Source organism: Neolamprologus multifasciatus, chromosome 7 (genome assembly GCF_963576455.1).
Source record: "Neolamprologus multifasciatus chromosome 7, fNeoMul1.2, whole genome shotgun sequence".
In the NCBI taxonomy this organism is placed as follows: Eukaryota; Metazoa; Chordata; class Actinopteri; order Cichliformes; family Cichlidae; genus Neolamprologus; species Neolamprologus multifasciatus.
In genome coordinates this window covers 50,146,681-50,164,353 of record NC_140445.1, presented here as the reverse complement: position 1 = coordinate 50,164,353, position 17,673 = coordinate 50,146,681, and the positions used below count along the sequence as shown (strand labels likewise).

At 39.7% G+C, this 17,673-nt stretch overlaps 1 protein-coding gene across 1 annotated transcript in view; it reads left to right on the top strand.

Moving 5' to 3' along the window:
- The window catches only part of LOC146515241 (PDZ domain-containing RING finger protein 4), a 118,942-nt gene that overhangs the window by 35,952 nt on the left and 65,317 nt on the right, over positions 1 to 17,673 (top strand). The gene's annotated exons all lie outside the window — the stretch shown is intronic.

Here is a 17,673-nt window from a genome sequence, read left to right as displayed (position 1 = left end):
TAAAGCTGACACAAAGCACTAATTGTTTCCAGTGGAGATGATCCATGCCAGGTTCATTAAGTATTGAGTGATAATGTTGACCTATCACACGTGTGGAGCACCTCAGGGTGATTAAAGTGCTAAAGCACAAGGTTGAACTGCAGAACTATCTGGGTTGAATGGATGTCCAAACACCTGATGGTCCCAATGTACTAAATAACCTTGATATTTTGAGTCAAGAGTTAAATCCATTCACTCAGTCTCTGAGGGTCTTGTTGAACAGGAAGAACTGAGGGAATATAAAGATGTGGAGCTTGCTTTTTCTGAAGATGTTTCCATAGGGGCTTCCATAGAGCCAGCATGACTCCTCTAGCTAGGGCTCATTGATCATCAGCATCTGATTTAACGTCCCCAGTGTTTGAGAACAGGGACCCCAGGTACACAAACAAGGACACCTATAAACATCAGCTTTGTTTTTCCCATGTTTACCTTCAATTGGGTCAGTTCAGCCTGGAACATGAGCTGGTCATGTAGAGCGTAGTGGTACCATCAGCATATTATCGGTAGGCTAAGCTTTAGTTGCTAAAGGAAAGTCAGGCAAGTGCTCACATATTAAGTTGCAGTTGAAGAGCTCAGGAGCTGCACAATTGCCTTGATGAACATGATTTATAAAGAACCAATCCAAATCCTTTACCGCTGACATGAACACAGGTCTCAGCATTGCTGTAAAGATGCTAAAGGAGTGACATCGTTTGACTCTTGGGACACTTTCCAAGAGTTACTCATGTTTTCCAAGTGAAACCTGATTGACTTTGTGAAGATGATGCAAAGGGGACTGTCCTTCCAGAACTTTCTAGACTTCTCAGTTATCCGATAGAGAGCTGATGTGTGATCTGCTATAAAGCCATCCTGCTGGTTAAGGGTCCATGGAAACAGCTTTTATCACTTTCATAACTAAATTCTGGCATAAATTGGTCAGTCACAAAGTATTTCACGTTCTTTTAAAGTAATGTCTGTTAATGTCCACGTTTCCTTTTCAGATAAAAAAAAAAGCTGATGTTACATTAGGGTCACTATTTGGTTACTAGATGTTCCTTAATAGTCGCTGTCCATGTCAGTATTTAAGGGAATTTTTTTCTAGTGCATGTTAACTAAGGCTAAGCACATCTTATGAAATAGTGAACAGAAATTATTGTGGATAAGTTTGTTTGAATGTGTTGTTGCTTCTTTTTGAATTTAAAAATGTCATCATTATTCAAGGACAGCGTCTGTTTAATAGGATTTGGAGATGTGAAATGAAAACAAACACCTGGTGAGGACTTTTTATTTTCTTATCACTGCCGCCTGAATTCTGTGAGGACATTAAAGCACTTTATATTGCTTAAACACATTTTCAGTATTTCTCTGGTGGCCCTAGAACCTTCCAAATATCCCAAAACAAAAAACAGCTTTTGAATAATTGAATAGACTTCCAAGAGGCGGTCACTTTTTTTTTTGATGCCATTTAAAACTTTCACCTTACTTACCCTTAGAGGATCAGTTCACCCCTTGCAGCATAAATACATACTCTGTATTCCAACTTTATTCTTCTGGTATAGACACACATGTGTCCACAAAACACTTTTTTGTATGCAAAGTATTTTAGGTGTGTATAAACCACCACCACTTGTTTTTTGAACCACTATAGAAAAACCTCATTAATTAAAGTGATCAATTTCCTAAATCGAAGATTGACTTAAGTATGCTAAGTATACAAAATGTTGTGGAAGATGTTTAAGCTCAGGCCAGTCATATTTATGGTTAGTAGCTTTCTATTTGCATAAATTAGATCCTTGAACATCAGGTTTATAATGCTATGATAATGTGTTGTAATTAACCGTGGCACATAAAAGCTGTACTGTCATATGCTAATGAGCAGCTTCTGGCTCTATTGCCACAGCAAAATAGTTTAGTGGACTAAATTGCTCAGTTTTGCATACATTTTCAAGAAGTTTTCGCTTAATAACAGTCTTTGCTTAATGACTTTTTGGGGGTATGTTGTTTCCTTTTAGCTTTGCAAAGTTTAAACTAGCTTGTGTTGAAAATCATGCATGACTTTCAAAGGTAGAGTTTATAGGTTGAATGAGTTAATGTCACATAAACCCGTCTTTTTCTTTCCCTCCCTCCATCTGTTTGGAGCCCTTTTCACCTCTTGTCTGCAGGGGAGAGAGTGTGAATGGTAATAAAGACTGATGATCATCGCAGGCTAACGCTGACATTACCCAGCCTCTGATAGAGGAAGCCATTCAGGGGTGTTATCAGAGCCAGCTGTGAGGGCTGAGGTATGCATAATACATGGGCAGTAACCCAGACACTTTGTGGAGACCCTCACAGTAGGGTTGTTGCCAATGGACAGTCTTTGTACACTGGTGATGGGTGACTATCATTACAGTGTGCTCCCAACCTATAGTCTCACCACACCCCAAACCTGTCAAGACACGCATACAGAAACATACGCACTATAATTCCAGCATCTCAGCTATAGAATAGAAAAATAAATCTATTACTTATGTCTAATTTGGTACTTGCAGGGATTTTTTTTTAAAAGAGAAAAGTTGAGTCATAGAATAGATACTAGTGTCATGTGAAAAAGGACATTTTCACAGGTCTTCTTCAAGTCCAACTCTCCAAAGGTCCTGCCACAGCATTTCAGTTAAGCTGAGGTCTCGACTTTGTCTGGGCCGTTGCATCAACCTGAGTTTTGCCATTCTGTTGTAGATGTGCTTCTGTCCTTGGGATCATTGCACTGATGACCCATTTTCAGCCAAGCTTTAGCTGTCGGGCAGATGCCTCATGTTTGAGTGAATGCTTTGAATACTTTGGTGTACAGAGAAGTTCATGGTGGACTTAATGACTGTAAAGTGCCCAGGTCATGTGACTGCAAAGCAAGTCCAAATCATCATCCTTCCACCAATGTGCTTGGAAGTCTATACGAGGTGTTTGTGCTGATATGCTGTGGTTGGTTTTCACAAAACTCGGCACTAATCATTATGAAACATCTCCAAACAGCTCCATTTTGGTCTTGTCTGTCCAAAGGACGATGTTCCTTCACAGTCCTTCAGAGTCTTGTGAACACTTCCTTTTTACTTATACCTACAGTATGTGTAAGTAAACACGTGATGTTTAGTTTTATAGTAATAACATAGTTGCCCCTGATCACCTGATTGAATAATTGCTTATTTATTGAATCTATTCAGAGCCCAGAGAGTGCATGTTATAAACATGAGAAATGTAAACATTAAAAACAGTTAAATGTACCCAATTTGTGGATGCCTCAGTAATTAAAAGGGAAAAAATGTACCCTACAGCATGTATTAACACTACTAAAGTTACACAGGTGAGTTGAAATGTTATGTAGTGTGATGTTAACATTAACTCCAGTTTTACATCTTGTTGCCATCACAATCTGTCAATCAACGTTCAAAAGAAAATTAGTGTGGTATCATATCTAGAGCTAATATTGGTATAAGGTGTTAGTAGGAATACTATCTAAAGGAATAATGACAATAGGAGTTGTGATGAAAATTCAAGCATAGAAGCAATAAAGTGGTTGTTCATGTACATGCATCACATTCATGACAAACAAACACAAAGGCAGATGTATTTAAAGGACTTGTGGTGTTATATTCTTTGACAAAAAAAGAGAAGAAAAAAGGATAAAGCGGGCCTTTTAATAACAAGTTAAAATGTTACATTTCCCATGTGTGAAACAAAAAAATCCCCAAAACGTACCAAGTTTTCCATCTCAATATTTTGAGTACCCTGCACTGAGAGCTCTCAACCTCCAACACTACTTCTAAAGGCTGGAGTAGTGAACTGGGACGAGTGATATTCAAATCAAAGCTGCTTGAGTGCAAAATGGAAATGAGGTCTAGTCATTGACAGGAATTTATAATCAGGCTGACGTATCACACGCTTAGTGATCTCCAGCAAATTTCCAACATTTGAACACATGGGTGACGAGGGACTAGGAATGATTAATGAAGTGTGACAGTATGGCTCTGTGACATGTAAACATTACATGTTAGTTGTTCTTTCCAAAGATTGCAACCACAAAGATTTTCCTTATAAATGAAATTAAATGTTAACCTAGTCAGGATTTGTTCATCCAATTAAGGCAATAAACATCTATACATACAGTTACAAATGACTATAGATGAGTAATGAGGAATGATTTTACTCTAGTGGGTTCAGTTTAAATTAACTTGTCCGATGATGGCCATCCACAGAGGAAGACAAAAGTGTTTGTAGCTGTGAACAAAAACAATCAAAGGTAAGTGCTGCTGCCACAGGCTTACACACGTATGTAAAGGAAAACCACAAAGGGATAGCACACTTTCACACAGCTGGTCCACTCCTGTGTGATGTGGGTGTGACTGTCACGACTGTTACTTCAGGAAGTTATAGAAATCCTTAGAAAATATTTATCCACATTCTAGCTCTGGAAAAGTGTGAGTGCAGAAGCTTTAGATCTTGATGATAAAGCACTTCCTTTGTAATATACCGCCACCTTATGTTACAGTGAGACCTCATGGGATTGCGAGATTGTGTTTTCACTCCTTCTCTTCTTGGGTGTTTACTTTCCCATTGCTTTTTATGTCTTTTTCCCCTATTTTTCAGAGCCTTTTTTTTTGTTTTTCTTACTCTTTTTTTTCTTGGTATGTCAACAACAATTGCCAAACTTTTTTATAAAGCATTTAACGCTGACTTTGATCTGCAGACTTTGTGATTTGGACATTTCTCCTACAGCTTGTTCGCTAATTCAAAGTAAATAACTTTGGAAGGTTTGTTTGTTTGTCCATTTTGACCCCCATTAGCGACTCTGTTGTAACAGTAGCATCTCTTCCTGGGGCCTCCATTAATAATTTAACAATACTTTGATTGGAAAGAGTCTGGCGATTTGTTTAAACTAGTCATTAGGGCAAAAATATGATCTAGTGTATGTAATATTCTAGTAAATGATAATATGATTATTTACTTGTCGACTTTGAAACATCAGGCATTTTTAAATTGGGATCGGAGATTTTTAAATATGGAGGGATTAGTTTGGGCATTTGGGGAAGGGTCAGAGCTTCTCTGCAGTGAATTTACTGTATAACAGAAGCTAAAATGAGAGCAACATCTACCCTATGTGATGTGGTACAATAATCATTTTATCTTGATAAAATATAGTTTTCCTATTAGCTGAATGCTAAACTATAGTCAGAAATAAAATGTGATTTATTGCACAGCTTTGAAATCAGTAACACAAATGAATATTGCACTGACATAATCTGTCCTCTAACAGAAAAAAAACCCATTTGCTACAGTGCAGTCATGTGTTGCAGTCAAACTATGTATGATTGTAGTCACGTGTTTACATACACTAATCACTGGCATGACTGTCATGGTAATTTTGGGCTTTTATGATTTCCTTGAACTGTTCTTTTGCCAGAGTGGAGTGATTATATGACATACATCTTTAATGGCTTTAAAAAGCAAGAAATGGGAGCACAAATCTGAAATTATTTTAGATTTTCTCCAGTCAAGACAGGGTTGGAAGTACACAGTCAAAAGTATACACACCCACCCACTAATATTTGATTTAATGTCCCTTAGAAAGCTGCATCTCAACCAAATGTTTTTGATAGACATGAACAAGTTTCTGGCACAATTCTCGTTCCACTCTTTGAACACTCTTCTTGGCAGAATGGTAGAGTACAGTTAAATTGGTTGATTTCCTGGCTTGGATCTGTTTTTTAAGTATAGACCACAGATTTTTATTAGGTTTAAAGTCAAGGGTTTGAGAAGGTCATTGCAGAAACTTAAGCCAGCTTTATTCATTCCAAAACCAGTTTTGATGTGTTGTGCACCCAATTCTTGTTTTTTAAAATCTTTTAAGTTGTATGCTATATAATCATTTCACTCTGGGAAAAGAACAAATAAGCCCAAAATTACCATGACATTAATGATGGGTATTTGCAAACCTCTGATCGAACCTCTCAATTCTTAAGTGTCATATTCAACAGGCCAACCTGGGTTAAGACTTCAGGATGAGGGACCTTTACTTATCATCATTTGAACTTGACGTGACTAGTATAAAAAACTTCAAGTACATTACATGCTTAAAGCAACACAAAGAGTAAAGAATCCTGCTATATCATTTCCTTTGTAGTAAGATGTGTATCAGACAAATGTATGCTCAATGTACCAAAAGATCCATAGTCCTTGGCTGTTTTGTTATTCACATCTTTGTCAGTGCTCACTTGTCTGGAAAGCGTACTGCTAACATATTTCTCATATTTCTCTGAAAGGGTAATAATGCCCAGCTTCGGTGACAGTTGTTCTCAAGAAGGATGGTATGTAACATCAGGTTTCAGCAGGACCTAAAGGGTGAATTTGTTACTATTATTGGCCATTGTGAAAATGAGTCTCTCGCTGAAGCCCCGGCACATTTAGGTTCTTTCAGGGAAACCATTCAACAGTGAAACTGTGCAGCAGACTGAAGGATAAAACTCTGTAGAGGGAAATGTCACCTGAAATGTCTTTCCAGACAAGATAGTAAGGGAGAGATAGACAGAGGAAAAAAGGATGAAAGGCTTTCTCCAAAACTGAATGTGCTGTCTGAGATGCCTTTGTTGCTCAGGACGCCATTGGACCCAGAGGGCAGGGTCATGCATCACTAGATAAGAGGGTCATATGTAGTTGAAGTTAACCTCGGGGTGAAATTGTCCAGATGGACTGCTCCCCAAGAAAATCTTCTTTCTTTTAGCGTATCAATTAGCTGGCATTAACACTTCAGTAACCACCCTAAAGACAAGTCTGGTGAAGGTTTTATTGAGCTCCTGTCTTCACTGATTGATTCCAGATTTCTGCTCACCCAAAGAAACATACTTTTCGTTTATGGCTTATCACTCAGGCTGCACTTTGTTGTAGTGAAATAATTTGACTTTTTTCTGCTTAATTGTTTAGACTGTTGAATGTTAGAACATTGTAAAACACGTCTTTCCTTGGGGGCAAGGCGATGTCTTCAAATGTCATGAGTATGAATTTAAACTGTAATTATCGATCTCCTATTTAACAGTGGCAGAATGGGATCTTTAATTCGAGAAATAAATCTTAATTTGATAACCAGACACACAAATCGGCAAACACTGAAATTCTCAGCGTGTTCCCAGTTGTATCAAGATGTCCTGTTGAAGTTATATGGTGGCAAGAATGTACAATGCTCAATTTCAAAGCTTAAACATTTATATTTTATAAAAGTATACAATATATTTACAACAAGTTTTACTCCAAAGATAATGTGCCATTCTGCATGTTACCGATCACTAAACATGACAGAGGGTTGTCAGAAAATTGAGGTCAAGGGTGCCCATCCTCTTCTGAAGGTCACCAGGTGGAGGAAAATGACCCAGAATTGTGGCAGCCTGTAATCATTTTTATTAATTCTGTACGAACTGTTACCAGGAAAACACATGTGACTTATTGATTTCATAAAGCAGTGTGTATTGACAGCTCAACAAGCAACAAACTGCAGATCCCTTGACCGAGGCATGCTGTCATCTAGAAGGAAAGGAGCTGAGTAGAAACCTTTCCACAATTCTCAATCTCCTAATGCTCCAAGGATACACAATTTCATATGACCTTAATAGAAATTTATCTTGCCACCACCATGGTGTGGTAGCATCATTTACTAAGCTCTGTATTACCGGTGTATATCTCACACTTGTAGCAAAAATTTGTAAAATCTGGGAAATAAAACATTAAATATTCAATGGATGACATCTTTTCATTGCAAGACACAACACACAGTGCAGGATTAAACACAGGAAAACTGAAGTTCAGAGTCTAATATAACCATCACAGTCTGTCTTGATAAATCAACATTAGGCTGCTGTGGCCTTACTCTCAATGGATCCCAGAGTGTGTTGTAAAGTCAGCCGTGCGGTCGCCCCTCGCTCATTGCACCCATGCTAGGAACCAACTGCATGAAGAGGTTCATTAACTCATCGCCATCGCTTCCCCTCCTCCACTAGCAGCTCCATACCGCTGAGAAAAACACCACAGGAATTACATGAAAACCTCTGCTAAAACCAAACCCCAGTTCACAAGCTGCAGGTGAACAGTTAGAGTATGGGTAAGATGCTTTTCACTGGGAATAACACTGAGTTTGGCTCTTTCTAGTCAGTAATTGGATTGTTTTTCTTTCCAATGCTTAGCTTGACAGAAAGGACTTATTAAAACAGTCCTTTTTGTGTATTTATTTATTCTTGTTTGTGTCTGCATCATCTACCTTGTTAAATGTGTTTATCCCCTGCTAACCTCACAATAGCCTACATCTAATTAAAATAGTTATTTAGCAATTCAGTAACAGCATTAGCTCAAGCATCTCTTTTTTAATGGACTAATTGAGAATCGGAGCTCATATGTGCCATCGATGAATCTGTGGAAAGGCGTGTGGGTACTTGACAGGTGGGCTCATAATGTGTGGCCCCTTAGGGGGTACAAAGACATGTGAAGTTGTTGCTGTAATTGCTCATGCGGTGAGCCGACTTTCCCTTTTGTCTGCACAGGTTCATCAGAGACGGTGGGAGGTCTTCCTTTCTTTGCTTGTGGTGATAACTTGATGGTCAAGTCAATGTTCTTTGTTTTTTACTGCCCTATTCTGCACCTGAATTTTGTGAAGGAGCAATAAATATATGTGATTTTGCTCATGAATAGTGTATAGATATGATTTCATTGTGAATAACAATAGCACGGTTCTGCATATGTTGTTTATCCGTGTGTGATTTATGTTTGTGCAAGGCCGTGTGTGTGTTTGTGTGCAGTGCTTTAGCTCTAGCATCTGGCACCAGCGTGATTGGTGTGGTGAGCCTTCAGGCCTTTTCATAGTTGATAGATGACACCTATCACAACCTGTCAGCAGGGACCGAGCCAGCCAACTAGCCAACCAGCAGCTCTCCTTCATCTTCTCCCTCAGTTTTTACTGCAGAGAGAGATGAAGTGATGGTGGGAACAAATGACTGACTCATTGCTATTTATGAATATAAAGATGTGTGCAGTGTTGTAATACTTGGCAGGATTAAAACACCAAAATTACAGTGTATTGAAAAAAGCACTCCCCCCCAACTAAGTTGTCAGTAAGTCATATGATTGAACAATACAGGAAATCCACAGAAATAAGATTTCAGTTGTCTAGACAGCGGTTACTACATGCTATTATATGTAAATCAGCATCAGAGTGAATGTAAATTAGAAATCCATATAGAGGACTTTTTTTTGTTCTCCAGATGAGCTGTTTCACTGTTTTTCCAGGAACATGCTGTGTTTTAGCACCTTCCTACCAACCAGCTTTTCTCCTGACTCTGTGGGCTGAGACAATCATTACAACCCCTTTGTTGAATAATTTTCCTTCATTTAAAGCCTTTGTCTTTCATCTTTTATTTCTTTGCTATCATTATCAGAGGTGGTAATGGAGGAAGCCATTGTGTAATGAACTCCCTACCAAATTATGCTCTGTCTACAGATTTGATCGACTGATCTACTTGCTTTTCTAACACTGATTACTATTAGCTGGTTAGTGCTTTGCATGCTCATGACTGCTTTTGTCAACTGTCGAAGATCAGGGTCTGGCTGCAGGCCTGGAGTCAGCATTCACTTAGCTTTAAAATTACTCTGTTTATTTCGGCTAGCTTAGCATTAGCATGCTGTCTGTGCAGATGCTAAGAGCCTGAATTGTTTTAGCATTGTAATGTTACGGGCTTGGGTGCAGTTCTTTTGTCCTTTTTGTGTAATAATTTTTAAAATAATGCTCATATCTTCACTCCTGAAAAGCTGAATCACTGCTGATTGTAGCGCAACTGCGCAGGAAAAGGTTTGTTTGGTGTTCTTTCTATTCGCCTGGGATGCAGATAAATGAAGAGTCTTTGTAAAAGAGCTAATGACATAATTGTAAGCATTATGCAATTACTAAATTTATTAGAGCATGTTACATTGGTGAAAAATGTATTGTGTTTATAGTAACATGTTACTTTGCAGGGCATTACACCTAGCACTGACATTTACTTAGAAAAGGTTCAGAGGAAATGATGGACAGACACACACCATTTGGATATTTAAAAGAAAACCCTTTGGCTTCAATTTGAATGCAATCACCTGTACTCTCTGAAGCAGATACACAGCACACACTAAACCAGATCCAGTCAGCTAAAGCCCACATGTGTTAATGGATTAACCAGCAAGGCCTGGATGAGGTTTGACAAAGTGCCGGCTCAGGCCCACAGTGGCTTTCCTTGTGCCTGATGATAATTGATGGATGAGTGTAGTGCAGGACACTGACAGCCTGGTTGCCTGGCCTTTACCCTCTACCAGCTCAACTCTTACATGTGTGAAATAGCCAATTACTCTGATGTGTATTGAAAGTAATAAGCTGATGAGCAAATGGCTACTATGGGACATTGGAGAGCCTTGTAAATGAAAAAAGAATAAGATAAAGTTCTGCAAACAGCTGCCACCTCCCCAGCTGGGTCTGCTGGATACTGTGCACACACATGGTAAGATAGGGTCAACTAGGTATTTTCTTCCTCTTACCATGATATCCCCGTGCTGTATTGACTTAAAGTTTATGATCCATGATACAATCACATTGCACAGGAGCTAATTTACAGAAATAAATCCTCTTTTTAGAGGCTGTTAAATGGATAATGGAAACAGCAGCAGCCATACTTTCTCCGGGAACCATTACATGCCATTTTTGCTGGGCTATGGAAAGTCATATGCTGCGTGGCGAGCTAACTCTAGCCAGCCATGGAATATTGACAGAACAATCTATCTTTATAAAGGATAGTGAACAGTCCCAATCTAGTTTTGAAATCACATTATCAGAGGCAATATATGACTGCATCTAAATATATACAGGAGATGTATATGTGAGGAGAGAGCCGATGGGGTGCTAGTCTGCAGTAAAGTATCTCAGATAGAATGGTGAGCAGTCTCTCTTCATAATTGGACAGGTTATTTTTACACTACACTGACATCTTGGGCCACTTGCTGACACGTGTAGCAATATTTCTCTCAAATGTTCTCTGCAGTTCTCTTTCACAATCTCACCGTGCCGTCTCAACCTCTTCTCCTTGTGTACAGCTCTGCCCTCCCTCCATCTCTGTCTCGCTTGCCCCCTATTTGTCCTCACTCTCTTCCGTTTGCTTTTACTCTGTTCATCTTCCCCGCAGTTCAACCTCGTCTATTGTTTTTCCTCTGCACTCTCCAACAACTCAAACAAAGCGTAATTGACTGATGTTTTGGAGCATCTCACTGCGAAAAGAGACACTGATTGCACACGGCTTGTTCCTCATGTAACCAAAGCCATTCGTTTTTGCTCTAATTCAATTCCAGCTAGACCTCCATCCTAATCTATTGGTGCTTCAGGTGGAGGCAAAAGTAAATTGAATCCGGACTTGGATACGATGCAGCTTCTTTTAAAAAATTTTATGTACTTGTCTTGCAATTAATTATCGTGAAACAAAGTCATTACCGTGAATATCTGAGATTGACTAAATCTCTGTTGTTTCTTGACATCTCGTTGTCCCTCAGGTCTGGTAAGGCAGACGTAACAAAACAGGCTTTTCAACTTCATTTCCCATGTGTGCTAGTCTAATCCAATCACTGTGAGGTTTGTTACCTTCATTCTAGAGTTCAAAGCAGAACCTTGCCTTCCCTTAGTGTATGTCTGACAAATGGGTGTATCGTGCCCTCCCCTGCCTTACACAAGCCAATGGTGATGGATGATCTGTAATACATCACTGAACTATAGCTGGGTGGGTGGGAGACCAAAATGTCAAGGCTGTCCTCAAATACTGGCCTCTCTATATGGGAAATAAATTTTTAAAAAAAAGAGCTAATCACCAGTGCATCTGTCAAAGGCTCCAAAGTAGAGTTGTGCCTGAATCTTTGACTATTTAGATTTTTACTCATTGGGCAGGTATTTGTATTTTCAGTATGGGATTTGTAGTTTTTATTTTCATGTATACCATCTTACCTTGACTTCTTGACATCTGCCTATTGACAGTATAACTCTATATATAGCAGGTTTGCTTTCCTGCAGCAGGGATATTTCTCCCTCCTTCTGCGACAGAGCTGCAGTAACAGCACCAAGATGTATCTGTGTACAGTCCAGTCATCATTAGATGTAAATATACTCACCGGCCACAACCAGTTGAAGTTCAAACCCAGCATCAGAATGATGAAGAAAGGTGATTTTATTAACTTTCAAAGTGGGGTGGTTGTTGGTGCCTGACAGGCTGGTCTGAGTATTTCAGAAACTGCTGATTTACTGAAGTTTCAAGAAAAGGAGAAAATATCCAGTGAGCAGTAGTTCTGTGGCAGAAATGCCTTGTTGATGCCAGAGGTCAGAAGAGAATTGCCAGACTGCTTCAAGCTGAAGGCAACAGCAACTCAAATGATCACTTGTCACAACCACTGTATGCAAAAGAGCATCTGAAGGCACAACATGTTGAACCTTCACAAAGGCTACGATTCACACAGGCTCACTAAAATTGGACAATAGATGATTGGAAAAACATTGCCTGGTGTGATGAGTCTCAATTTCCGCTGTGGCATTTGGATGGAGAGTGTGGTGTAAACAATATGAAAGCATAGATCCATCCTGCCTTTTAACAGCCGTTCAAGCTGCTGGTGGTGGTGTAACAATGTAATGGGGAATATTTTTGGGACACTTTGGGCCCCTTTAGACACCACAGCCTACCTGGGTATTGTTGTCAACCATGTCCACCACTATATGACCACCTATGTGTATCTCTTTTATGATAGCTGCTTTCAGCAGGACAACCCATCATATCTCAAAGCTCAAATCATCTCCAGCTGGTTTCTCAAACACTGACAGCGAGTTCACTGTACTCAAACGGCCTCCACAGTCACCGGATCTCAATCCAACGGAGCAACTCTGGGATGTGATGAAACCGGAGATTCATGGAAGTCATGGATGCGCAGCTGACAAATCTGCAGCAACTGTGTGACGCTGTCATGTCAATATTTCAATACAGGCCGAAATGTCTTAGTCTTGTTTCCAGCACCTTGCTGTATCTATGCCATGAAGAATTAAGGCTCGCTTTCGGCCCCCTTTCTGAAAAGGGGGTTCAACCCAGTACTAGCAAGGTGTACCTCATTAAGTGTCTGGTGGGTGTATATAGCTGACAGTACATTTGTTGTTGTTCATTTTGTCAGACAGTATTACATTTAGAGAATGAAACATCACGGTGCCACAGCCCTACGCTGCTACTACATAATAAGCTAAAACAGGGGTGTCAAACTCAAATACACAGTGGGCCAAAATTCAAAACTGGAACAAAGTCGCGGGCTAACATTAATATTTATTGAAAAAAAAAATCTTCCTCCAGATATAAGAATGAATCTTTTCTTATGGACTCAAATAAGTTTTGCTGGAAAACTGAATATGGAACAAGCAAAGCTTAATACTAAACAATATATATATTAGCTGTATAATACCAGTAGGCCAGCTCTAACAGTAATTTGGTATGGCTTTGCGGGCCAAATGTAATTAGGCTGCGGGCCAAATTTGGCCCGCGGGCCAGAGTTTGACACCTATGACTTATGGCAAAGTTACAGTCTCAATGTTATTCTTTATTTTTTCTCAGTGTCTTCTTGAGGGACAGTGTGTGTATATGTGTACGTGATATTAAATGAATGTTTAAGTGCAGGTTATTGTGCAGACTCAGCACAGAGTATCAAAGAGTTGATTTGTAGTGTGTCACAACAGTGTGGTGGCAGCTGTCCTGGCAGCCATTTTTGGAATTCCATAAGATACTATGATTCATATCAGTATGTCACACATAAACACATTGTATTGAATGACACAAAAACAGAATCTTATGAGAATTATAAGATTCTGCTAACATTCTGTCCACATTTGATAACCTGCTTAGTGATGTGAAATCATCATCAATGTGTGTGGGCAAAACAGAAGCAACTTTGGATTTCTAACTACAAATCCATCCTCTCTTGTTTCTTTTTGTCTTTATCCCACTCTAAAAGTTGGATGTAACAGTGAGACCAAATTCACAACCCAATAGAAACAGATCCAGGTACATTTACAGCAATATTCAAACTGAATACAGGCTGCTGGCCATTGACATGTAGTATCCTTTTGACTTGAAGTCACCTGGAACTGTAGCTGTGCTGTAAACAAATAATGAAGCACAGTTTGACCAGAATAAGAACTAGAATCTTTAACACACTAAGATAATAAAATACACAAGCTATTTGGCTGGTAACTGGCAATAAGCCAGAGGACTAATGGCCCAGAAGGCCCAAATGAAACTAGTAATGTCCAGACATCTACCCTATATTACTTTATATTCATTAACCTATTTAAAAAGCACTTTTGCTCTGTTTCAGATAAAGTGTAAATCTGCACCTCTGATTTGTGTGATTACATTTTCTCTTTGTCTTTTTCTGCTGCAGCAGCCAAAGTCTGATTTATTAATGACAAACCAGTGGTAGAAGCATCATAACATCAAGAAAACTGGACAGTTAAAGGATTTTTCTTTTTACATAAAAAGAAAAATGTAAAAAAAAAAGTGTGACAAACATACAAATAAATAGGAAAACACTTTTTCACACCATTGTCATATAAAAGACTTACTTCCTTCATTCTCTTCATTGACCCCATTGTGGACCACTAAAATTTTGTATACTATGTAGTATATACCTTATTTACTTTATTTATTAAATTTTGGGTTTGTTTTGTTTTTTTGCACTACATTAGACAACATCAAAATAGCATTGTCAAAAATGACAATAGCGTTGGCATTTTTGTTATTTGTGTTTTGTAATCTTTATAAAAACCTAGAAAAAACCATCTCTTAATCTTTGGTATATGGCGAGGCGCTGTGGACATCCAAGTTTGTGATTGTGTAGATTTTTCAAATCAATACCATGGTTGCATCTACTGAAAATCTCTGTGAAGCTTAAATCTCAGTGACCTTGACTTCAAGGTCAGAGGTCAACTTTTCTGAAAATCGGAGGAGTTTCACATTTATAACACAGGTATGTCTACTAGGAGGCTGAAGGGTAGCACTATATATTTATAAACAATCAAAAACAACAATTTAGTTCCAATTTGTATGGAATTTATTTCTGTAAACATGGTGTTTTAGGTCGGATTAAAGGACTGATGTGATGGTAAGGTGTCCGCTGCTCTGCTTTGAATATTGGTAGGCTTTTTTTTTTCTTTTTTCACAAGAATTGCTAGTTCCCCTAGAGTTTTGGCCACCCCAGCAATCAGAAGATTCCCTATGAGCAAGCATTTAGCGACAGTGGGAAGGAAAAACTCCCTTTAAAAAGGAAGAAACCTTCAACAGAACCAGGCTCAGGAAGGGACAGTCATCTGCCGCGACTGGTTGGGGTGGGGGGAGTGAAAATTTAAAAAAAAAAAGAAAAGCCAAAGTAATAATTATTGGAGCAGCTTAATTAATATTTCCAGTGTAATTTGCTGTTAATATCTTTTTCCAACCCCAGTTTGTGTTTTTATCACTTTTGTCCAGGGTGGAAGATGCTATGCTGGAGATTGACTGTGTATGGTTTTTCAATGTTGATACTTGGGAACCTGTTGGAGAGGCCAGGGTTGAAAAAGGGATGCCGTAGAACCTGAGAGGGTGTTATCCGCTGGTGTGCATCCAAGGCCAACATCTCTTTAATTAGGCTGACGAATAAGCATTGGCCATCTTCTGGTCCTCGTCTAAACATCATTATTTGTTCGAGGTCATCCAGACGTTTAAGTTTTATGTATCTTGTCTCCAAAGATTCATATCCTGTCTCGTATTTAAATTGTTGGGCGGTCTTAAATGTCCAGCGTTGTTTGTTGTAGTTGCAGTTGTCTTTTGTGAAATAGTCTTCAGTGTACATGCCAGGATTGAGAACATGATCTGGTGGCTGACCCTGAGTCTCTATGATGAATTTCAAAACATCATAATATTTTTTTCCAGGGTAGAGTTGCACCCCTGTAACAAGCTCAACAGCCACCAGCCCCAGAGACCACATGTCACATGCTTCGTTATAAGGAAGGCCAAGCATAACCTCAGGTGCACTATAACCAACCGTCCCCACACGGTCACCAGGCATCACTGCAGACGCAGGACATGCGAGGCCAAAGTCTATAAGTCTGACTTTGACTGGAGACTCATAGCGATTTACAACCATGATGTTTCCAGGTTTGAGGTCAGCGTGCACTATTCCCAAAGAACCCAGGTGGGACAGAGCATTTGTGAGTTGACCTAAAATTGGCCTGACTTCGCTTATGGGGAGACGCCGGTTATTCGGGTCCCCTATGTAGTCCCACAGGCATTGATCTAGGAGTTCAAATTTCAGGCAAACTCGCTCTCTGTCAAGGAAAAAGCCGTTCCATTGAACAATGTTGGCGGCATCTGGATCCAACCTTCGCAGCTGCTCCAGGATGAAAATTTCCTTTTTTGCCTGTTGCAGAATATCAGTGCGGTTCTTGTTCACCTTAATAGCCACAGCTTGGTTGGTTTTGGTATCACGGCATTTGGCTACAATACCAAAGCCCCCTTCTCCGAGGAAAGCCTCTACCTTGTAGTGGTTTCCCAAAATGCTCCCTTCAACTATTTCAAACTCATCTGAGCTGAAGGATGGGCTGGCTGATGTGTGGACGAATACTTGCTGAGAAAATTCAACCGAGTTTTGAAAACTGCAGTTGATTTTCTCTGATCTCTTGCATTTCAAGTTTGAAGGGTGCTGAAAGACCACCGGGTTTTGTGGTCTTTCAGCACTCATGTCAATGCAAGGGGAACTCTTAGGGTTGAAAAAGGGATGCCGGAGAACCTCTGACGGTGTTATACGCTGGTTTGCATCCAAGGCCAACATCTGTTTAATTAAGCTTACAAACAAACGTTGGCCATTTTCAGGTCCTCTTCTAAACATCATTACTTGTTCGAGGTCATCGAGACGCGTCAGTTTTATATATCTTGTCTCCAGGGACTCATATTCTGTCTCGTACTGAAATTGTTGGTCAGTCTTAAATGTCCAGCGCTGTTGGTTGTCGTTGTCTTCAATGAAGTAGTCTTCAGTGTACACGCCAGAGTCTAGAACATAATCTGGTGGCTGACCCTGGGTCTCTATGATGAATTTCAAAACATCATAGTCTTCATTTCCAGGGTAGAGTGGAACCCCTGTACCAAGCTCCACAGCTACCAGCCCCAGAGACCACATGTCACTTGCTTCATTGTAAGGAAGGCCAAGCATAACTTCAGGTGCACTATAACCAACTGTCCCCACACGGTCACCAGGCATCACTGCAGACGCAGGACATGCGAGGCCAAAGTCTATAAGTTTGACTTTGATGGGAGACTCATGGCGGTTTACAACCATGATGTTTCCAGGTTTGAGGTCAGCGTGCACTATTCCCAAAGAACCCAGGTGGGACAGAGCATTTGTGAGCTGACCTAAAATTGGCCTGACTTCGCTTATGGGGAGACCCTGGTTTTTCCGGTCCCCTATATAGTCCCACAGGCATTGATCAAGGAGTTCGAACTTTAAGCAAACCCGCTCTCCGTCGTGGAAAAAGCCGTTCCATTTAACAATGTTGGCGGCATCTGGATCCAGCCTTCTCAGCTGCTC